The sequence below is a fragment of the Populus nigra genome, chromosome 9, assembly GCF_951802175.1.
Source record: "Populus nigra chromosome 9, ddPopNigr1.1, whole genome shotgun sequence".
NCBI classification, from domain to species: Eukaryota; Viridiplantae; Streptophyta; class Magnoliopsida; order Malpighiales; family Salicaceae; genus Populus; species Populus nigra.
In genome coordinates this window covers 11,000,258-11,018,505 of record NC_084860.1, presented here as the reverse complement: position 1 = coordinate 11,018,505, position 18,248 = coordinate 11,000,258, and the positions used below count along the sequence as shown (strand labels likewise).

The 18,248-nt window shown below is 33.6% G+C and overlaps 1 long non-coding RNA gene across 3 annotated transcripts; it reads right to left on the bottom strand.

Moving 5' to 3' along the window:
- Window positions 1-10,865: 10,865 nt before the first annotated feature.
- LOC133703512 (uncharacterized) lies at window positions 10,866-17,887 on the bottom strand. 3 transcript variants are annotated; one of them, XR_009843898.1, is made up of 6 exons: window positions 17,105-17,887; window positions 16,456-16,645; window positions 13,559-13,721; window positions 13,182-13,414; window positions 12,207-12,278; window positions 10,866-11,314 (listed from the first exon to the last, which is right to left on the bottom strand). It is a non-coding gene; the product is annotated as an uncharacterized LOC133703512 (long non-coding RNA). The 3 variants fall into 3 exon arrangements; XR_009843897.1 differs by lacking the exon at window positions 10,866-11,314 and adding an exon at window positions 11,863-12,104; XR_009843896.1 differs by lacking the exon at window positions 10,866-11,314 and having other exon boundaries at window positions 11,863-12,278; window positions 17,105-17,886.
- Window positions 17,888-18,248: the final 361 nt, after the last annotated feature.

Genomic DNA, 18,248 nt, shown 5'->3' with positions numbered 1-18,248 from the left:
ATTTGTGCATGTATCTTGAAACTTTTATTTTATATTAATTTTAGACAACTTTTATCCCACCAAATCACCTCCACCTCTAAGTGGAGTGTTACTAGCTTCTTTCATATATATATATATATATATATAAAGTTATGTAGAGGTTACGGACTTCAATTGAAATGGAATTTTTAAAAAAAGATTAAAAATAATAATAACTTTCTTAACAATAAGCTTTTTGTGGTGTATCGTCGTTTACAAATATACTTGGATTCTATGTTATGCTCACTATATATCTTCAAATAGATGACAAGTGCATTAATTTACGTGAGATTATATGAGGCTAGATTGGCTCGGATGTTACTGAAAAAGATGGTGTTACAGGCTGAAACAAGAGATGGAATTACAGCAAACAGTACCCCCACTACCTCAACCCTTTATGTTCTTCCAAACTTGTTCATGCAATCAGACTTTCCGTACAGATGGAGCTCCAGGAGTGGGAACAACTTCGCAGAATCACTTTCTCACTCCTAATTTCCTGAGACTATCTTGAAGCCTTCTGCTATGTTTTTTTTAACAATACCTTTCAGTACCTCTTCCACGATAAGGCACTGTTCATTTTCAAAATGAATTGTCGGCACCGATGGACAACCAAGCTTATTAAAATGCAATGGCTGCTCATCTCTTCTTCAGCTTTGACTGAGAGAGATGGTGGTTTCTTTTCCTTTTTTTTTTTTTTCTTCTTTTATGGACGACGCAATGATAAATAGCTTGAGTGCTCGATACATTACCGATCGACTAATGTGATAGCCGATATGTTGGATGCCATTACGCACTGAATGATGTGCATATGCCCTAGAATTTTCTTTCTTTTTTTAAGTCAACTCTCCCTCACACTGAGACTAACCACTTCCAAAATAGTTTTCAAACAAGTTATCCATATTTAATTTATAAGATTTATGAGAAATTTCTCCCCCCCACAAATCCCTCTTGAACTCAAGAATAAATCTATTATGGGATGAATCTTTTAACAAGCTATTCACATCCAAACCAGCACATTCATGAAAAACAATATTTTTTTTCTTAACTTCTCATTGAGTTCTTTGGAAACAAATGAAAATGGTAACATGAGAATCAGGTAAAAGCACCATCTGAGCCACCATCACCATAATTTAATATTAGTTGCTAGCCTAGGTTCGCTTTTGAATAGAGAATGATTAATCTGTTTCTGAGGTTAGATAGTGCTTACAGAGCACTATATATCTTGTGGCTACCGAATATAATACGAAGCTCATCACTATAAAGTGCCAAAACCTAAATATAATGACTTAAATCTATCTTATCCTTAATTAGTGCAAAAGGCTAACATATGCAGAACAAAACGTTCAAGTGTTGTTCAATTTCGAACCCCTTTTTTTCTTTCATTTCATTTCAAGCTATTCTGCAATTTGATTGCTGGGAGAATGGCAGTGAGATCTCCATGCCTGCATTCAAAAAACAATAGCATTGTTTAGACAGAACTGATGAAAATGGAAATCGCAACCAGTTTCAAGAGTAAAGCAATGAATAGTTTCAAGCAACATTAATCTTCTGTGTTAGCCTTGGAGTTCAATAACTAGCGACAAAACTGGATGGACATTAGTCTACCAAATCCTTTTATGGCCAGCGTTCAACAGGTCACATTGCAATTTGGGACTACTGATTCTATCTTTACACAATTACAAATTGAATTCTCTAAGTTAGAATACCATGGGCTCCAGCTATACACAAAAAGCATGTCCACCTCAAGTATAAAACACCTATTAATTAATTATTAACAAAACACTAAAGGGTTTAGTTAAATAATATTGAAGTCATACTTAAAAAACATTATTTATTGTAATAGTATTTGTTTTTTGTTTTTTTTCTTCAATTTTATCATTCAACAATTTATTTTTTATTTAATTTTTTTTTCAATTTTTTTTTCAATATTAAATTGTTTTAGGAATAGTGCTTCGTAACTATTTTTGAATGTTTTTTTTGTTAAGTTATATAACAATCAATTTTTTTTTTGATTTCAACCTTCAACATTAGCCTTGTTAGAAGTAGAGCTTCATATATTTTTTAATTGCTTTCTATGAATTTATCATAATTTCATGCCAGACATATGTTATGTGGACTTCGCTGTCCGCCAAGTCTAAATACCTTGGATCTGGCAAATATATCAAACTTACGGCAAATATATCAAACCCATGTTATATTTCAAGTTGTTTTTTCATAGAAACATTACAAATGTAATGCATAATAGCAATAATGGCATTGACTGACATGCAAGTTTTAAGTGGATCTACATTTCAAATACAACACTAATCACAAAATTAAAATTATTTCCAACAAAATAAAATTAAACTCCAAATATCTTTTAAAACTATGATGAAGTACTAAATAAAAATGTTTGTGTTGGTATGAGCAATGATCAACGCATCTGGACACGTCCCCTATCAAATTTCAGAAAGCCAATGGTCCTATATTGTTTTTCTTGTTGTTAGATGTTGCACAGAAAATAACTAACTGTGAGCAAGACTGAAGAATATTGATTTGGTTTGGCAAGCATGTCAGGCCCACATTGCTTGGGTTAGATGCATGTTTGCCAGACACACGGTACTTAGGCCTCGCAAGCATGTCAGATCCACGTTGCTTAGCCTGGCAAGCATGCCAAGTCCACGTGTTTGGGCCTGACAAGTTTGTTAGACCCACATTCCTTGGGTCTGGTAAGCATGCTAGACTCACGTCATGTGGACTTAGCTGACTTCTATGTCCACAAACATGATGTGCTTCAACCATGTTTAGGAAAGTAAGTGAAACACATGTTAGACCCATATTGGTTGGGTCTCGCAAGCTTGCCAGGGCCACGTTGCTTGGATCTGGCAAGCATGCCAGACCCATGTCATATGGAAATGGATGACTTCTAAGTCTACGAACATTGGCAATCGAAACACCCTTAAGAAAGAAAAAACTTAAAGCAATCAAAACCCTGATAGATAAGGCAAGCAATAAATAAAAAGAAGCATACTAATGCAATTACCAGAAAATGCAAAACAATTGCCTAATAATCATGCATTCCAATCATAAAAACTGACCTCCGAGTTTTTCAAAAAATCAAACAAACCAAACACGACGCTAATCACAAAAATAATCATTTCCAACAAAATAAAATTAAACTCCAAATACATTTTAAGACTATGTTGAATTACTAAATAAAAATGTTCGTGTTGGTATGAGCAATGATCAGCACATCTGAACACGTCCCCCATTAATTGAAGTTTAGAAAGCCAACAATCCTGTATTTTTTTTCTTGTTAGATTTTGCATAGAAAATGACTAACTGTGAGCAAGACTTAAGAAATTTTTTTTCTTGCAATGCAAAAGTCAAAAAAATAAATAAATAAGGGATTGAATATAATAACATATTGTGCTTCAGCCATGTTTAGGAAAGTAAGTAAAAACATACCGAAGGCAATGAGAAATTAAGATGATGATCTGCATTAGTAAACCCACATTAGTTGGGTCTAGCAAGCTTGTCAGATCCACGTTCATTAGGTTAGAAGAAAGCTTGCCAGACCCATGGTCCTTAGGTCTAGCATCTTGAGTCTGGCAAGCATGTCAAACCCATATCATGTGGATTTGGCTAACTTCCAAGTCCATGAACATTGGCAATTAAAATATCCCTAAAAAAAACATAAAGCAATCGACAGAGAAGGCAAGCAACAAAGAAAAAGAAGCATACTAATGCAGTTGCAAAAAAATCCAATATAGTTGTTTAATCCCATAATAAAAATCATGCATTCCAATGACAAAAACCAACCTCCAAGATTTTTAAAAATCAATCGAACTAAACAGAAACCAAGCAACGTAACACAAAATGAAAATGCATAAAAAACCAACATGGTCAGTACAAAGACCCTTGACTAACCAAAAACTGAAACAACCACTAGAACCCAAGCACACCCCAACGCCAAATTGCAAAACAGATAAACATCAGAAATAGCACCAAACCAAGCAACGCAACACAAAATGAAAATGCTCAGGAAACCGACCTGGTCAGTACAAAGACCCTTGACTAACCAAGAACTGCAACAACCACTAGAGCCTAAGCATACCTCAACACCAAACTGCAAAACAGATAAACATCAGAAATAGCACCAAACCAAGCAACGCAATAGAAAATGGAAATGCTCAGGAAACCGACCTAGTCAGTATGAAGACCCTTGACTAACCAAGAACTGCAACAACCATCAGTGCCCAAGCACACCCCAATACCAAATTGCAAAACAGATAAACATCAGAAATAGCACCAACAATCTTCGAGAACCCAACCAGAACACAGACATTCCAACACCCTAAAATCCCAAACCATATAGAACAAAATAGGACTAGACCCCTGGAAAATGCCCTAAGAAACAAAATAATTGTTGTCAGCGAAACTATATAAACTTTGTTTGAATATTCAAGAGAGATAATGAATTATTAAATATTCTATAAACTAGCATATAAAAAAAAAAGCATGACTACCCCAATCAATCTCAAATGCAAAATTCATCTATAGTCCCTTGAATCCAGCAAAATCCAAAAGAAATAATTAAAATAAATAACTCAGCACAGTCACATAGTACTTATACCAACCTAGCACAGAACGAAGAGAAAAAACAAAGAAACCACTATCATCCCATGCAAAATCAACCAAAATCTCATCCAACTGCACCATACCAGTACTCTTCCTAGAACAACCATGCAACCGGGTAGGTAAGGCCTGTATCTAACTAGCAGCCCCTCCACACTAAACAAATCAAGAGAACGACAGCTCACGAAACACCCCCTAACAACAAACAACCCATCAACCCACGGCACGCCACGCACACCATGAAAAAATGACAAAAATAAACCGCTCCCAACTTATAACGAGAACCAACTAATTCTTCCCCAATAAACACTACTTCAATTCATAGTGAAAACACTCACAGTCTACAGTACATGACCGAACTCTTTTAGGTTTTTTTTGTAATTTTTATTTCTTTTATTAAGCCACATTTGGGTTTAGTGTAGCTAGTCTTGTTTCCCTAGCTTATATGTAACAAACAGAGGTACGTTCAAACAAGAATAACATACTCTCTCTCCTAAACACCTAAGCTAGAGGCCATTGTAATTACAACGCAGAGTCCACAGATTGCTTAAATCCATTAAATTGCTTGGACGAAATCCAAGTGGAAACATTCGAGGATGGGCAAGCTACTTTACGCTCCCTTAGAAAATATACAATTACGACAACATAGGACAGAAGATGAAAGAAAAAGCTCACGAAGCAAGTGTGCATGACAGACCAATCAGTGAGCAAAACGAGTCATCAAGCACAGCAGCATAGAAAAGGTTAGCATGGCATCGTATCTAAAACACCCTTTTGACTTCATTAGCTCACTCACTGTTACAACTTTGGCATTTTTATAAACATGTTTTCATTGACCTAAGAACGCATCAATGGAATATATATATATATATATATATATATGTATATATATATATATATGTATATATATATATATGTATATATATAAACATTGATACGAGGAATAGCAATTAAGCTTTTTTGCAGCCCACTAATGATTAATCTTCTTATCTTTACATAAATAAAAGTAACACCATCCTTAAACTATTCTTGAAAAATGAAAACCACGAGTGATTACGGTCGGTTTTCCACGTCAAAATTAGTGCGCACGCGGGCGTGATTTGACAACCACTACTTCTCTATTGTCTCATGCAATTCATTGAACTTCTTCATTTTCAAGGATTACAATTATCCGCGTTTCGCTGCAGCGGGTCGGAGGTTTTTATATAAAAAAATTATCTAAACATCTAATAATTATCTATATAAATAAATAAATAAAAATTATTAATAATAACTAAAAATATAAAAAAATATTAAGATGTGTATATAGATTAAAATATTTAATCTCATAAAATAAAATATATATCTATTTGTATCCACTTAACTTGTTTATTAAAATCAATAAAAGATAATAAAAATAAAAACGCACATGAAACCAAGTGAATAAAATATAAAAAAAATTATGCATGGCCGAACATATTATAAATATTATTTCAATATAACTATTTGCTTACAAAACAAAACTTATTTGTATAAAATAAAAAATCTGCAAAAATTAAATACAAAACAAAACAATTTCTTAAAAAAACTTTTTATCCAAAAAAGACTTCAAAACTCGTGGTTTAGGTAATGAGATTAAGACAAAATGATAGAAAAGAAATTGAAGATAATCACAAAACTATTTAAAAAAAATGTAGAAAGATATGAAATTGTAAAAGAAAATGAGGGAAAAAAAAAGAATTACCGACAGTATTAACTCTTAAAACTTGTGACCCGTGTCATTAGATCGGAAACATGACAAATGAAAAACCTGTGAAACTCAATCTCAAACAAATCAAACACTGAAGGATGTAACTAGGGAAAAAATCAACCACATAAAAAATTATAATTAAAAAATGAGGGTGAAACCCAAATAAAAAATAAATTTGAGAGCATAAAAAATATAAATTTGAGGATTAAATTGAAAAGTAAAAAAAATCAACTGAATGTGGGCTAAATTGAAAAAAATAAAACATATACTTTGATTGAAGGATAAAGTTGAAAACCAATAAAACTTTAACAAAAAAGCTATGGATGAAAATGAAAAATCAAAAAAAATAAGGAGTGTAATTGAAAAAAAACAAATTATAATTTAAAAACTAAATTGAAAACATAAAAAATAAATCTAGTAAATTACAAAGTGTCTTTCACTAAATAATGAGTCCATCCTTCACACTCCAACTTTTATGCCCAAGATATACATTAATTTTTAGGCTCATTGATTGAAAAGTAATGATTTAAAATTTAATTTTTTTTTTTAATTTAGTTTTCATGAGTTGCCCACTAGAATTATGAATACTAATATTCTAACTGAGTTGGCTACGAGTTGAGTTATTTATCGTAAAACAAATTTAGCATGAACATTCCATTGCTCGCCATGTCATAGTATTTTTCTTATAATTAATTTTCACACTATGATTTGTTTAATACAAAAATAATTTATATATAACAACTCCTTTCCTTTTGTTTTGCTAGAGAAACAGATCTTTTGAATGCTACAACAAAATGGGATAGAACGTTTGTTGCTTATTGCATAGATTAGGTTAGATTCTGATTAAGGTTAGGCAGTCATCTATGGTTACAATATATATATATTGATTTTTTAATTCTCACTCATTAATTCTCTATAATTCGTTCCATTCTTTCCAATTATACTTGATAATTCTGACAATAAGAGGTTCACAAATCTACAAGGATATGTTAAATGAAAGAACAATATCTATTAATCAATTAAAATACAAAACCTATAAAATCAAAATAGAAGAGAGTTGTGTTGGTGTTGTGGGTTTTTTTCCCCTTTCTTCCTTGCCTTAATCAAGAGGAATTTCACAAAAAAGAATGTAGTATGCGATATTGGCAGCAAGTTAAAAATAAATTTTGGTGAAAATGTCTAATATATTAACAAGGTCATTCCTTTTATCGACCACGAAAATACCTTAATCAACACTATATATACTTTATTTTTCCATCTAACATGGATTCAAAAAAAATTGAAGTGAATCTCCCTAGGATGCTATGCTATGAGAAATTGTATTTTTCTATTTGACCATAAAGAAATACTTAGTCCAAAATATGAAAATAATTAATTTAATTTAACCAAAATACTAACTTTAAATAATTTATCAATTCATATAAATTGAAGACAAAACAATAGAAAAGAAATTGAAGATAACCACAAAACTAGTTTTAAAAAAACAATTAATGTAGAATGATAAAATTGTAAAAGAAAATGAGAAAAAATGATTGCTAACCATATTAACTCTTAAAATTTGTGACCCGTGTCATTAGATTTGAAGCATGACAAACAAAAAAATTATGAAGTTCAACCCCAAACAAATCAAATACAGAAAAATATAACCGAGAAAAAAAATCAACAGAATACAAAATTGTAATTAAAAGAATGAGAGTGAAAACTGAAATAAAAAATAAATTTGAAAGCATCAAAAAAATATAAATTGAAGGGTTAAATTGAAAAGAAAAAAAAAACTTTAACAAAAGAAAAAAAAATCAACTAAATGTGGGCTAAATTGAAAAAAATAAAACATAAATTTTGATTGAAGGATGAAGTTGAAAACCAATAAAACTTTAACAAAAGAGCTAGGGGTGAAAATGAAAAATCAAAGAAATAAGGAGTGAATTGGAAAAAAAACAATATATGACAAATTGTAATTTAAGAACTAAATTAAAAATATAAAAAAACTTTTATAAAACGATCAAGGAAAAAATAAGCAATAGAAAAAATAAGGATTAAAATTGAAAAGAAAAAGAAAATAAAGCATACATGTATTTTCTCTAGAGGAGGGAGAAAAGAAGGAAGGAAAAAAAGAAACAACCACCATCAACAAATCATCCATCAACAAACCGTCTATCAACTGTCATCACGCGTAACACTAGAAGGAAGAGGACGCGGTGGCACTTTTAAAAACATAGCAGAAGGCAGGGATTAGACACTAGGTGGCGTCACACTCTTCACCCAAAGAGCATAGACACCACCCACGCGTCAATATCTTTTCTGAATTAACAAATAAACCAAAAATAACAAATAAATGCCCCTCATTATCCTAGAAATAACAAACAAACCAAAGTGAAAGGACCAAAACACCTCTAAATGCATAACTTATCTTGTCTTTTTCAAGGGCAAAGACATATTTTAACTGTAGTCCAAGAAGGGAAAAACTAAAAAAACCCTTGGTCAATAACTCAAGTATTTTTTTACCTTGAGAGCAAATAAGTATTTTTACTATTTTAAAGTTTGTGAAAAGGCTAAAAACACTCATAGTTAGTAATTCTAAATTTTATTGACCTCGAGGGTAAAAGAGTATTTTTACTATACAAAAAAAAAGGAAATGACTATGATATCCTTGTCAATTTTTTAATGACTAATAAGCCTATAAAAAAGATCAAAATACCCCCACAACTAATGCTTTTATTTTTATTTTTTCAATCAAATGGTGAAATTGTAATTTTCCTATTGCAATCAACGGTAAAGTATATCTATGACCATAGGAAAAAACCCACACGTAATAATTTTCTACTTAATATATAAACACATATATAGACTCACATTCTGTCAATATTTATCAACTTCATTTCAGATTTAGGATGAGGAATGAATGGAAGCTAGGACAAACTCAATTTATTCAAGCGAGGAAGAGGTCTGTGCTTGGACTCAATCTCACCTTTCTTTTACCAGTATTTCCACTTTTAAATACGTTCTGTCAATAACTCAATATAATAAATTCATGCAGACGACAAATACAAACCTAGAACAGAACAGACAAAAGTTTACCTAATCATTTTGTAGCCTTCTTCTATAGACATTCAACTTGGCTCAGTATCGCACTTTCCTGAGGGGCCTCAGCATTCCCTTCCTCTTTTCAATTAGCCACCAAACCATCAGAGTAATAAACTACTTTAAAGTGTAGCCAGTCAAAAAAACTCGATGAGATACAGAATATCCTCCTGCGTTTCAGGTGTCTCAATCATCCCCGCTGAGGTTTTGTTTTTTTTATCACACGCAGCCTCCCTGAAAACACCTAAAAGTACATTTAATCTTTCATTCTCATTCCAATTCTCCAATTTACGTCCTCTTCCTCCCTATTCATCCAAAACCTCTGCATGGGAAATGATAAGTACCCCATTACCCTTCCAGCTACTTTACACCTGGTAACTCAATAGGTCCTTTAATCAATCCAGACAAGAACAGGTAAACATAATTTAAAAAAGATGCAATGGATGGAGCAAAATAACTTCCACTGCATTTTGATGCGCTAAGCTTTTATATGCTTCCCTGAAAAAGGTGGACATTATAACTGTTGATCTGACAGATAATATGATGATTAATCATTGTCAATCTGTTAATCTATTGTTGATTCCTTGATCAATGTTCTTTGTTTCTTCCGTCCAAGGAGAAACTATAATTACAAACTTAATCTTAAGCGAAAACAGATAGCAACCTTGCTAATCATGGGAAATGTGGAGTTTTAAACTTGACCCTAATTAGAATGGTTGATGTCATGATTGACCGGGTTGAAACTGAGATGTGTGGATCCGAGATTATCACATAGCAGCTGGGGAGATTCACCGACTAGAAAGGCAAGTTCCTTTAAAAGTGTGGACAGCCACATTGTTTCGGAAGCTGCATTTTCTAGTGCCTGGCATTAAGCCTCTGTTGTGGATCGTCAGATGGCTCTTTGTTTTTTTTTTTTAGCTCCAAGAAATAGGATTAGAACTTAAGAAGTTGATTTATGCAGAGGTTGATGTGCGGGCATTAATGTTTCCAGCCCATTCAGCGTTAGAGTATGTTCTTAGGACCGGAGGTCCAACATTGGTGAGTTGTATACCATGAAAAATGGTTTGTTTCAAGTAGGGAGGAGCCTTTTGATTGTTGTCCAGTTATTTGTAGTCGGCTTGTGCATAAATTGAGAGTGTTTGTTGATTGCAAATGAGATGTCTGGACTCGACAAGGAAAAATATTGAAGCCTGCCAATTATTCCACGGAAGTTGGAGCTGTCCACAGAAGCGCTGCCATCAATTGATTTAAGAAATTGAGTAATAGATAGAGGTGTTGAGACATCCTTCGCATCACGCATGCTTGTTTGTCCTAAAAGATCACGCACATATTTATGTTGTGACAGAAATAAACCTCCATTGTTAGGAATCACTTCAACTCCCAAGAAGAGATGAAGAGAACCCATATCTTTGAGAGAAAACATAGCACCCAATTGTTGAATAACAGATGCCACAAAGGATGAATTATTCCCTTTAATTACAAGATCATCAACATCAACATAAACCAAGTAAGATCCTTGGCTGTCAATGAAAAGAGAACAAACAGCCTTGGAACTGTGAAAACCCAACCGAAGAATGGCATTTCTAAGTGTTGTGTACCAAGCCCGTGCTTGTTTAAGGCCATAGTCTTAGCCTGCAAACATGATTAGCTTTAGACAAATCTTTAAACCTTGGGGGCTGCTCCATAAACACAATTTCAGTTAATTCACCATTTAGAAATGCATTGTGTACATCCATTTTCCCTAAACCCTATCCATTCATGACAGCAATTGATAAAACTCATGTCCCACAAAAATATCATGCAGCTCCTCAAAGGCCAGTGATGACTCCCTGGTTCGAGTTGATGCTGCTATTTCCTGAAAGTCTGTACCTAAATCATTCAACACAAGGGGTTAAGTCATTATCCGATATTAGGTGTTCAATGATGGCTATTTCATTAACCTAGGCCTTCACAGCGTGGAGATAGTCTGTGATCGACCGATTGCCATGTTGGATTAAGGTGAGCTCCTCCTTCAACTGCATGGCACTAGTTATTACTCGGTAGCATATAGGGTTTTTAGCTTTTTCCAAGCTAGCATATAGGGTTTTTAGCTTTTTCCAAGCTTCATGAGAGGTTTTTGCCGTAGCAGATAGGGAGGGGTGACAGAAAAAGAAGTGGAACTCATCAGCAGTGGAAGAGGGGCACCGAAAAGTGCCTTCGACGTAGTAGAGTAAATCATAACCTATGAGGTGTGCTTCAAATTTTTCATTGATTTGGGCAGTGATGTTGAGAGCAATGAGTGTTTTATCTGTTGCAACAGGAGGTTAGGTGTTAAGGATAAAAATTGGATTTTGATCGGAGAAGGGAGTCATAATGGAGATTTGGATAGTTTGCTCGGTAGAGAGTGGCTCTTCTGATACCATATAAAGAAACAAATATTGCAGTAGTTTCAATGATTATTTCCCACACATTTCATTGATGAGAATTATGTATTATATTATATACACAGTAGTTTAGGAATTATACAAATGTAAAGGCTAAACCTATGCTACCGTTACAATGTACAGCTATAGAGTACAACTTAGAATCAGCTGCAGATATAGGATTTTAATTGCATAATATTTGACATGATTTTAGGCTAGACTTTCTCTGCTTTGTGATCCACGAATTCTTCCCTTCCCTTATAAACATAAACCATCGTTCATGCACTCAATTCACAAAATAGATTAATCAATAATAAATACTCAAAAAACACAACTGAAAGAGGAAATTTAACTTTCACCTCCAGGGCATTGATCTTGTCTGACAATTTTGTATCCTCTTTATGCAAGTTCCATATCCAGTATTTTTCACACTACGAAGAAGTAATCAAATGCCAACAAAATAAAAATTTAATAACTTCAGCTGAAAAGCAAAGTCCAGTTTTGCTTCCAAAATAAAATGGAGGTCCAATCTTTTGGAAGAAAAATTTAAATCTTAACTTGGTCACACAAAGTTCAGCCCAGCTTGTTCTATCATGTTTAAAGACATAAACTACCTATCTAAATAATATAGGTGACCCACAATTGGCAAATATTTAAGTAGGAACAGCCACTGTAGATATCCTTCAAGCACCAAATTATCTGAGACTCGAGAAAACTTCCTTGTAAAGGAAAAATATTGTTTTTAAAAGAATGGAACAAGATATATATAAAAAAAAAAACATAATTGGTATGATTTCTAGTATCAGAATCCAGACAACTTGCATTTGTATTCATACACAACTTGATTAAACCTCTGTCCCAAGCAGTCAATATCCACAACTTGAAAAAAGAAACCACAGATAAATAAAAAGAGGAATGAGCTAACAACACACTCAATTATATAAAGTTTGCAATAGGAGAAATTGTTTATTAATGAGATTTTAAACTTTCCAATTTTCTCTCTGTTTCTTTTCTTTTTATTGAAATTGTTTTCTTCTTTAATGTCATTTTCCTAAATCAGCTGGTTTTGCAGGCTTAATTTACTTGCTATGAAATGGCTTCAGAAATATGGCATGTTGACTTAGTAGTATAAGATAATACTAAATTAGCACTTGTTTGCTATGTTGGGCACAAAACTATAATTTCTTATTGTGCAGATTTAAAGCCATCAAAGTACATAACTTATCAGTTCCAAAAAGAAATTCATTTCCTATCTCATTAAACATAACTTGCATATACAAAGAAAAACCACCCAGTTACAACTAGAGAACGTTAACTCCATAAATAGTGCTTACCCTATAGATATAAAGGCGAAGCAGTACTTCATGTTCCAAAGAATTATCTCCCATGTCCAGATGAGACTCAGAAGTGAACTCATTATGACCAAATCCTTTCTTCTGTCAAGTGGAAATCTTCAACCAAAACATCATCTTTCTTTTCAGCATCTGTTTCAAGGCAGGTTCATTTTCTACAGTTTCTTCTACTCCCTGAGAGGTCATCTTGCAAACTTCCACATATGGGGAACGACCTTCACAGAAACAGTGTCAACAAATCAAGCAAGGAGGACAACTCAGGGAGAAAATATCCGCCACAATTCCTCTGAAGAAATTCGTACTGAACTGAAACATAAAATAGTAATGTTTTTGTTTTACTATATCAGAAGAAAAAATACCTAAGAGAATAGCATACACTGTTGCTTCTAGACTGCGATGAACTCGCAACTCAGTCTTTGAAATTATCTCCACCCCATAACTAAATGCTGAAGGCCCTTTCCTCTCCATCACCATCTTCTGGACACCCCTTCAGTTTGCTTCTTCATCCCATACTGTCACACTCTAGAAAATTAATTGCATTAATATAACCAATTAGACAACTCTCTGTTTGCCCAGAAATTATTAACATAAAATAACAGCATATAAAATAGTAACAAAGCAAAGAATGAGTAACTAAAAGAATAGGGAATCCTTCCATTGATAAAGGTGAGAAAGAATATAATAGAGCTGTAGTGGAATAGGATTGCACTGCAAGTCTGCCACTACTGCTATGATTTAGCAGCAATGTGGAGAGCAGTCATTGCAAATCTCGCCCAAGAAGCCACACATTAAGCAAGAATGAAATCAAAAGAACAAAGTAAAAACAAAAACAAAAAATAAAGGAAGCAAAAAGCAGTGTGGAATTGCAATAGTATCTCTTTGCTATTTAATTCCACATAATTATACTGCAGTACAAAACTACAAGCTTCCTAATACACATATGAGGACAAGTTGATCGGCTTTTGTATGATAATTTCAGTGCTAATGATTTTCCATGAAGAAATGTCACTTCTCTTGATACTATTACGTCTTCTTTCCTTTTCTGCATTCCTTTTTCTTTCTCCTTTATTTATTTCACAAGAATTATGCCTTTGGTGGCAGCTTTTTTTTGTTTTTTTTTTTTCTTTTGCAGAGAGAGAACATGAAAACATTCTCAAAACTCGATGCCCTAAAGATTGACACATTCTTGATCCTCAATGCAGTAAAGGAAGCATTTGAGTAAAATAAAGAAAGGAGAAAATGAAAATGTACACCATGCAGCGACACTTTTACACCTTAGTGGCAATGTTTAACATATTAAGTGGAACTCTGCCACTTCAATACCTTGTCTTTACCCCTGTTGCCTGTGTCCTTAGGCCCTTAATATGTTTTCGACAAGGCATTTATGAGGCTCTGACATTTTCCCTGATTTGCCATGTGGAAACACTTTGATGCAATCAATAACACATTAACACTCAAGTGTCACGCTTCAAAGAAGAAAGTAAGAAAAAGACAAGCTGTGAAAAAACTTTAATGCAACATCAATAACACATCTCAAGTGTCACACACTTTAAAGAAGAGAGTAAAAAAAATGTTAAGCTGTGGAGTTCAGAACTGTATTCTACACATGCATGCATTCTCACAACTTACTTTATTTATCAAGAGGAAAAAGAGAAATCCTTTGTAAAATCATTGACTTGGAGGTAGCAGTTTTGGATTGTTGAGCGATAGAAATTCTAGGAGCTGAACTGTTTAAATGCAAGAGATTTTTAGCTTCAATACACCCCTTAGCAGCACTTTGATGATTTCTTTATTCCCATGCTGTTGTGAACAGCCTGAATCCGTGCACCAAACAGCCTCCAATGGGAAAGGTTTGTTGTTGTTGTTGTTGTTGTTTTTACCTTAACAGCCGTGCTAGGTTGTTGTTTAAAAAAAAAAGGGAACTGGTCAGGGTAGTAGGAATCTCAATGGCTTACACTCAAAACATTTAACATGTCCATACTTTCTTTGGAAGCCCATACTCTAAATAGTCTCTCTTACATTTAGAGAGCAAGGGGAAGGCTGGGGATAACCATTGCTCTGGGTTAACAGGCAACTGTAATCACTAATAATCCACCGACTTCTTGAGTAATTTATTCTATCAAAAAAAATTCACACTATTGAAATCAAGACCACTTAATAATCTAGAATCAGTTTAGTTAAAGCAAGGTTAGTTCTTTGAAAAAACAATTAAAAGACCTCCCTGTCTTTTAGCCCTTTACAACTCTGGCCAGCGTGAAACTTAACATCATATTTCCTGGCACAGTGCCAGATGACCTTACCAACTAAATAGCTCGTAGCCACAAAATGTTTTACATTTATGCACTAACATAAAGGTGACAAACTAGATTTGAATGTAACACAAATGACAACAACAAAACACAAAAATCAGGTCATGTAATTGGAAGCTAACCCTCCCGGTACTTTAGCCTTTTCTAACTCTGGTTCAAGTGGAATTTATTAATCTCTGATCTCTTGACCCCCGGCCAGGTAACTTTACCAATTAAAATAGTTGGCATCCAAAACTTTTTAACTTTTTGTGTTCGGCCAGGTAACTTTACCAATTAATCTCTGATTGCAAGCGAAAGACACATCTATTCAAATAAAATAATTAATGTCAATTCTGTTTTTGTGTGTGTGCTTGTAAACACCTCATTTTTTGTTTTACTTGTTGGAAAATAATGTCTCCTCAATTCAGTTACAGAGACATGACCATTTTGTTAGGTTGGGTGGCGGAAATAAAATGGGAAAACAGGCTAGAAAGACAAAAGGAGGGAGAGGATACTTCGATCAATATTACTGCAAACACACACTTCAAAAGGTATTTAACAGGTTGAGCCAAGCCTTAAGCTGCCAAAACTTGGTTCATCTGTGTTTCTATTCATCTCGAGTTTTATTGAGCCTATCTGGAATTGAGCTTGAGTAGTTTAACATCATACAAGTAAAATACTAAGTTCATCTAAGCAGTGGGACAATAAATTAATCAGTTTAACTAGTGCTAAAGAACTGATTATTTGCTTTCAGAACTGATGTCAAACAAAGCTATAGCTGATTGGCTCAATATTATGGACTTACCAATAAGGACTGGTTTCATCAGGTAAAAAAAAAAATATTGATTATGTCAAGGTTAGATTAGTTATTTGATCTACCATAACAGTGATATATATGAACGAGAAACTTGTAATATAGCAAATGACAGTAAACCAATTACTAATCTTCATCTAAAAAATCATGTCACCTTTATTCCTCCAACAAGCATCTCTAGAGAAGGATTCATTATCAAATTCCTATTGTGATTCCATGAGCAGTGGCCACTAGCTGAACTCATGCTGTGCAATTGTACTCACAGCCATTGCTTCAAGTTTTGTCCCGATTTCATCTATCACACTCACTTGGAGCATATGATTTTCAACTTCCTCTATGAATACCTAAGCATTAGAATCTTAGTAAGCACTCACAAGCTGGCAAATTATTGATTAATAAAATGACAAAATAAAGCATCTAGGTCTCAAGATCAGGAAATAAATAAATAAATGACATCATACTGCGAACCAAACTAAACCAAATTACATATTGCTGGTTGTAGAATGATCATATGCCAATTACTAATACGAATTACATGCTTCGGAGATTTCATTTGCCAAAGCAATAACCTACGAAATATACTTATTAAAACCAGTCATGTCACATGCACTAATTCAACAAGAGATATAATTAACGCAGAAATACTTTTTAAACATCACAAGCATGAAGCTTTTACATTCCACGAAAGTCTGGGCATATCCTTTCTCACATATAGAATACGAAAGACACAAACATCATCCTAAAATAACATAAATTATAATCCAAAAACCTAGCAGGAAAGAATAACAAAACAATCCAAAAACCTGTGAAGTAGCATGCTGGGGAACCTAAAGGGTGATGGGACAATCCGATAAAACAAAGTCCCCAGATGGAAATCTCGCTAGTGGCTTCCCACCCAAACCCATGACCACCTCAACCACGCCATAAAGCTCCCGGTGAGGGAGGAACTGAAGAATTCGAAATCGAAAGCAACCCACAAAATTTTTTGGAGAGAACTGAAGGGTTCCGGTGAGTGAAAAGGGAGGCAGAGGTAGATGGCGTGGGATTGGTAGCAGAGAAAAACAAAGCATTTGCTTTGGCTGGGATTGAAATACAAATTATCATTTTTTCCAGCTTCTGCGGTGGATGGATAATGGATATGAATGAGAATGGAATTAGCGGTGTTGAAGGGTGTGTCCTCTCTTAAGATTTTCTGGGTTTTGGGTTGCCACTACGTAAATTCATTGATTTTTTTCTTCTGTTTTCGGGATTTTGTCAGCCAGACTTGAGGTCGGTGAAAGAAAATGATAACGGGTGATGATGTTCAGATTTTGAGGATAGTATGTTCATTCTTCAGGGATTTTAAGGTTCTATGGAGTTGTTTCTGGGAAATCAAGAACATTTGAGTTTCACAAGATTTCTACGTCTTTTTATCCTATGTGGGCTGATTTTTTTTTAAGAAAAGAAATTGAGTGTGTGGTTGCCAAGTGGTATTATTAAATTTATACAGAGTTTGGAGGTTTATGGTTTCTCTGTGCAGGTATTTTCTCATTCTTCCCAAGAATTTCCTAGAGCACAAATATTTAGCGTTCCATTTGTGTTCTTAAGTGCTTGGGTTCTTAAAGTTTATGACGAGGTTAGGGCTTAACAAAAACTTACAACGTTGATCTGGTTGGTACGAGGATGTAAAAAATATTTTTTTAATATGATATAAAAAATACAATATAAATTTGAATTGTAAATTTAAATAGTAAAATTATAAGTAATTTTTTAAATTTAATTATATATTGATAATTCTAATCAAAAAATTAATTTATATTAAAATATAATAAAATATGTCAATAATATTATAATCAATAAATGATTTAAATAAAATAAGAGAGATAGATAGTATGAATCAATAAATTAATGGTATGGAGAAATAAAAACTCTCGGAACAAAGTTTCTCAATACAGAGAAATTACTGAA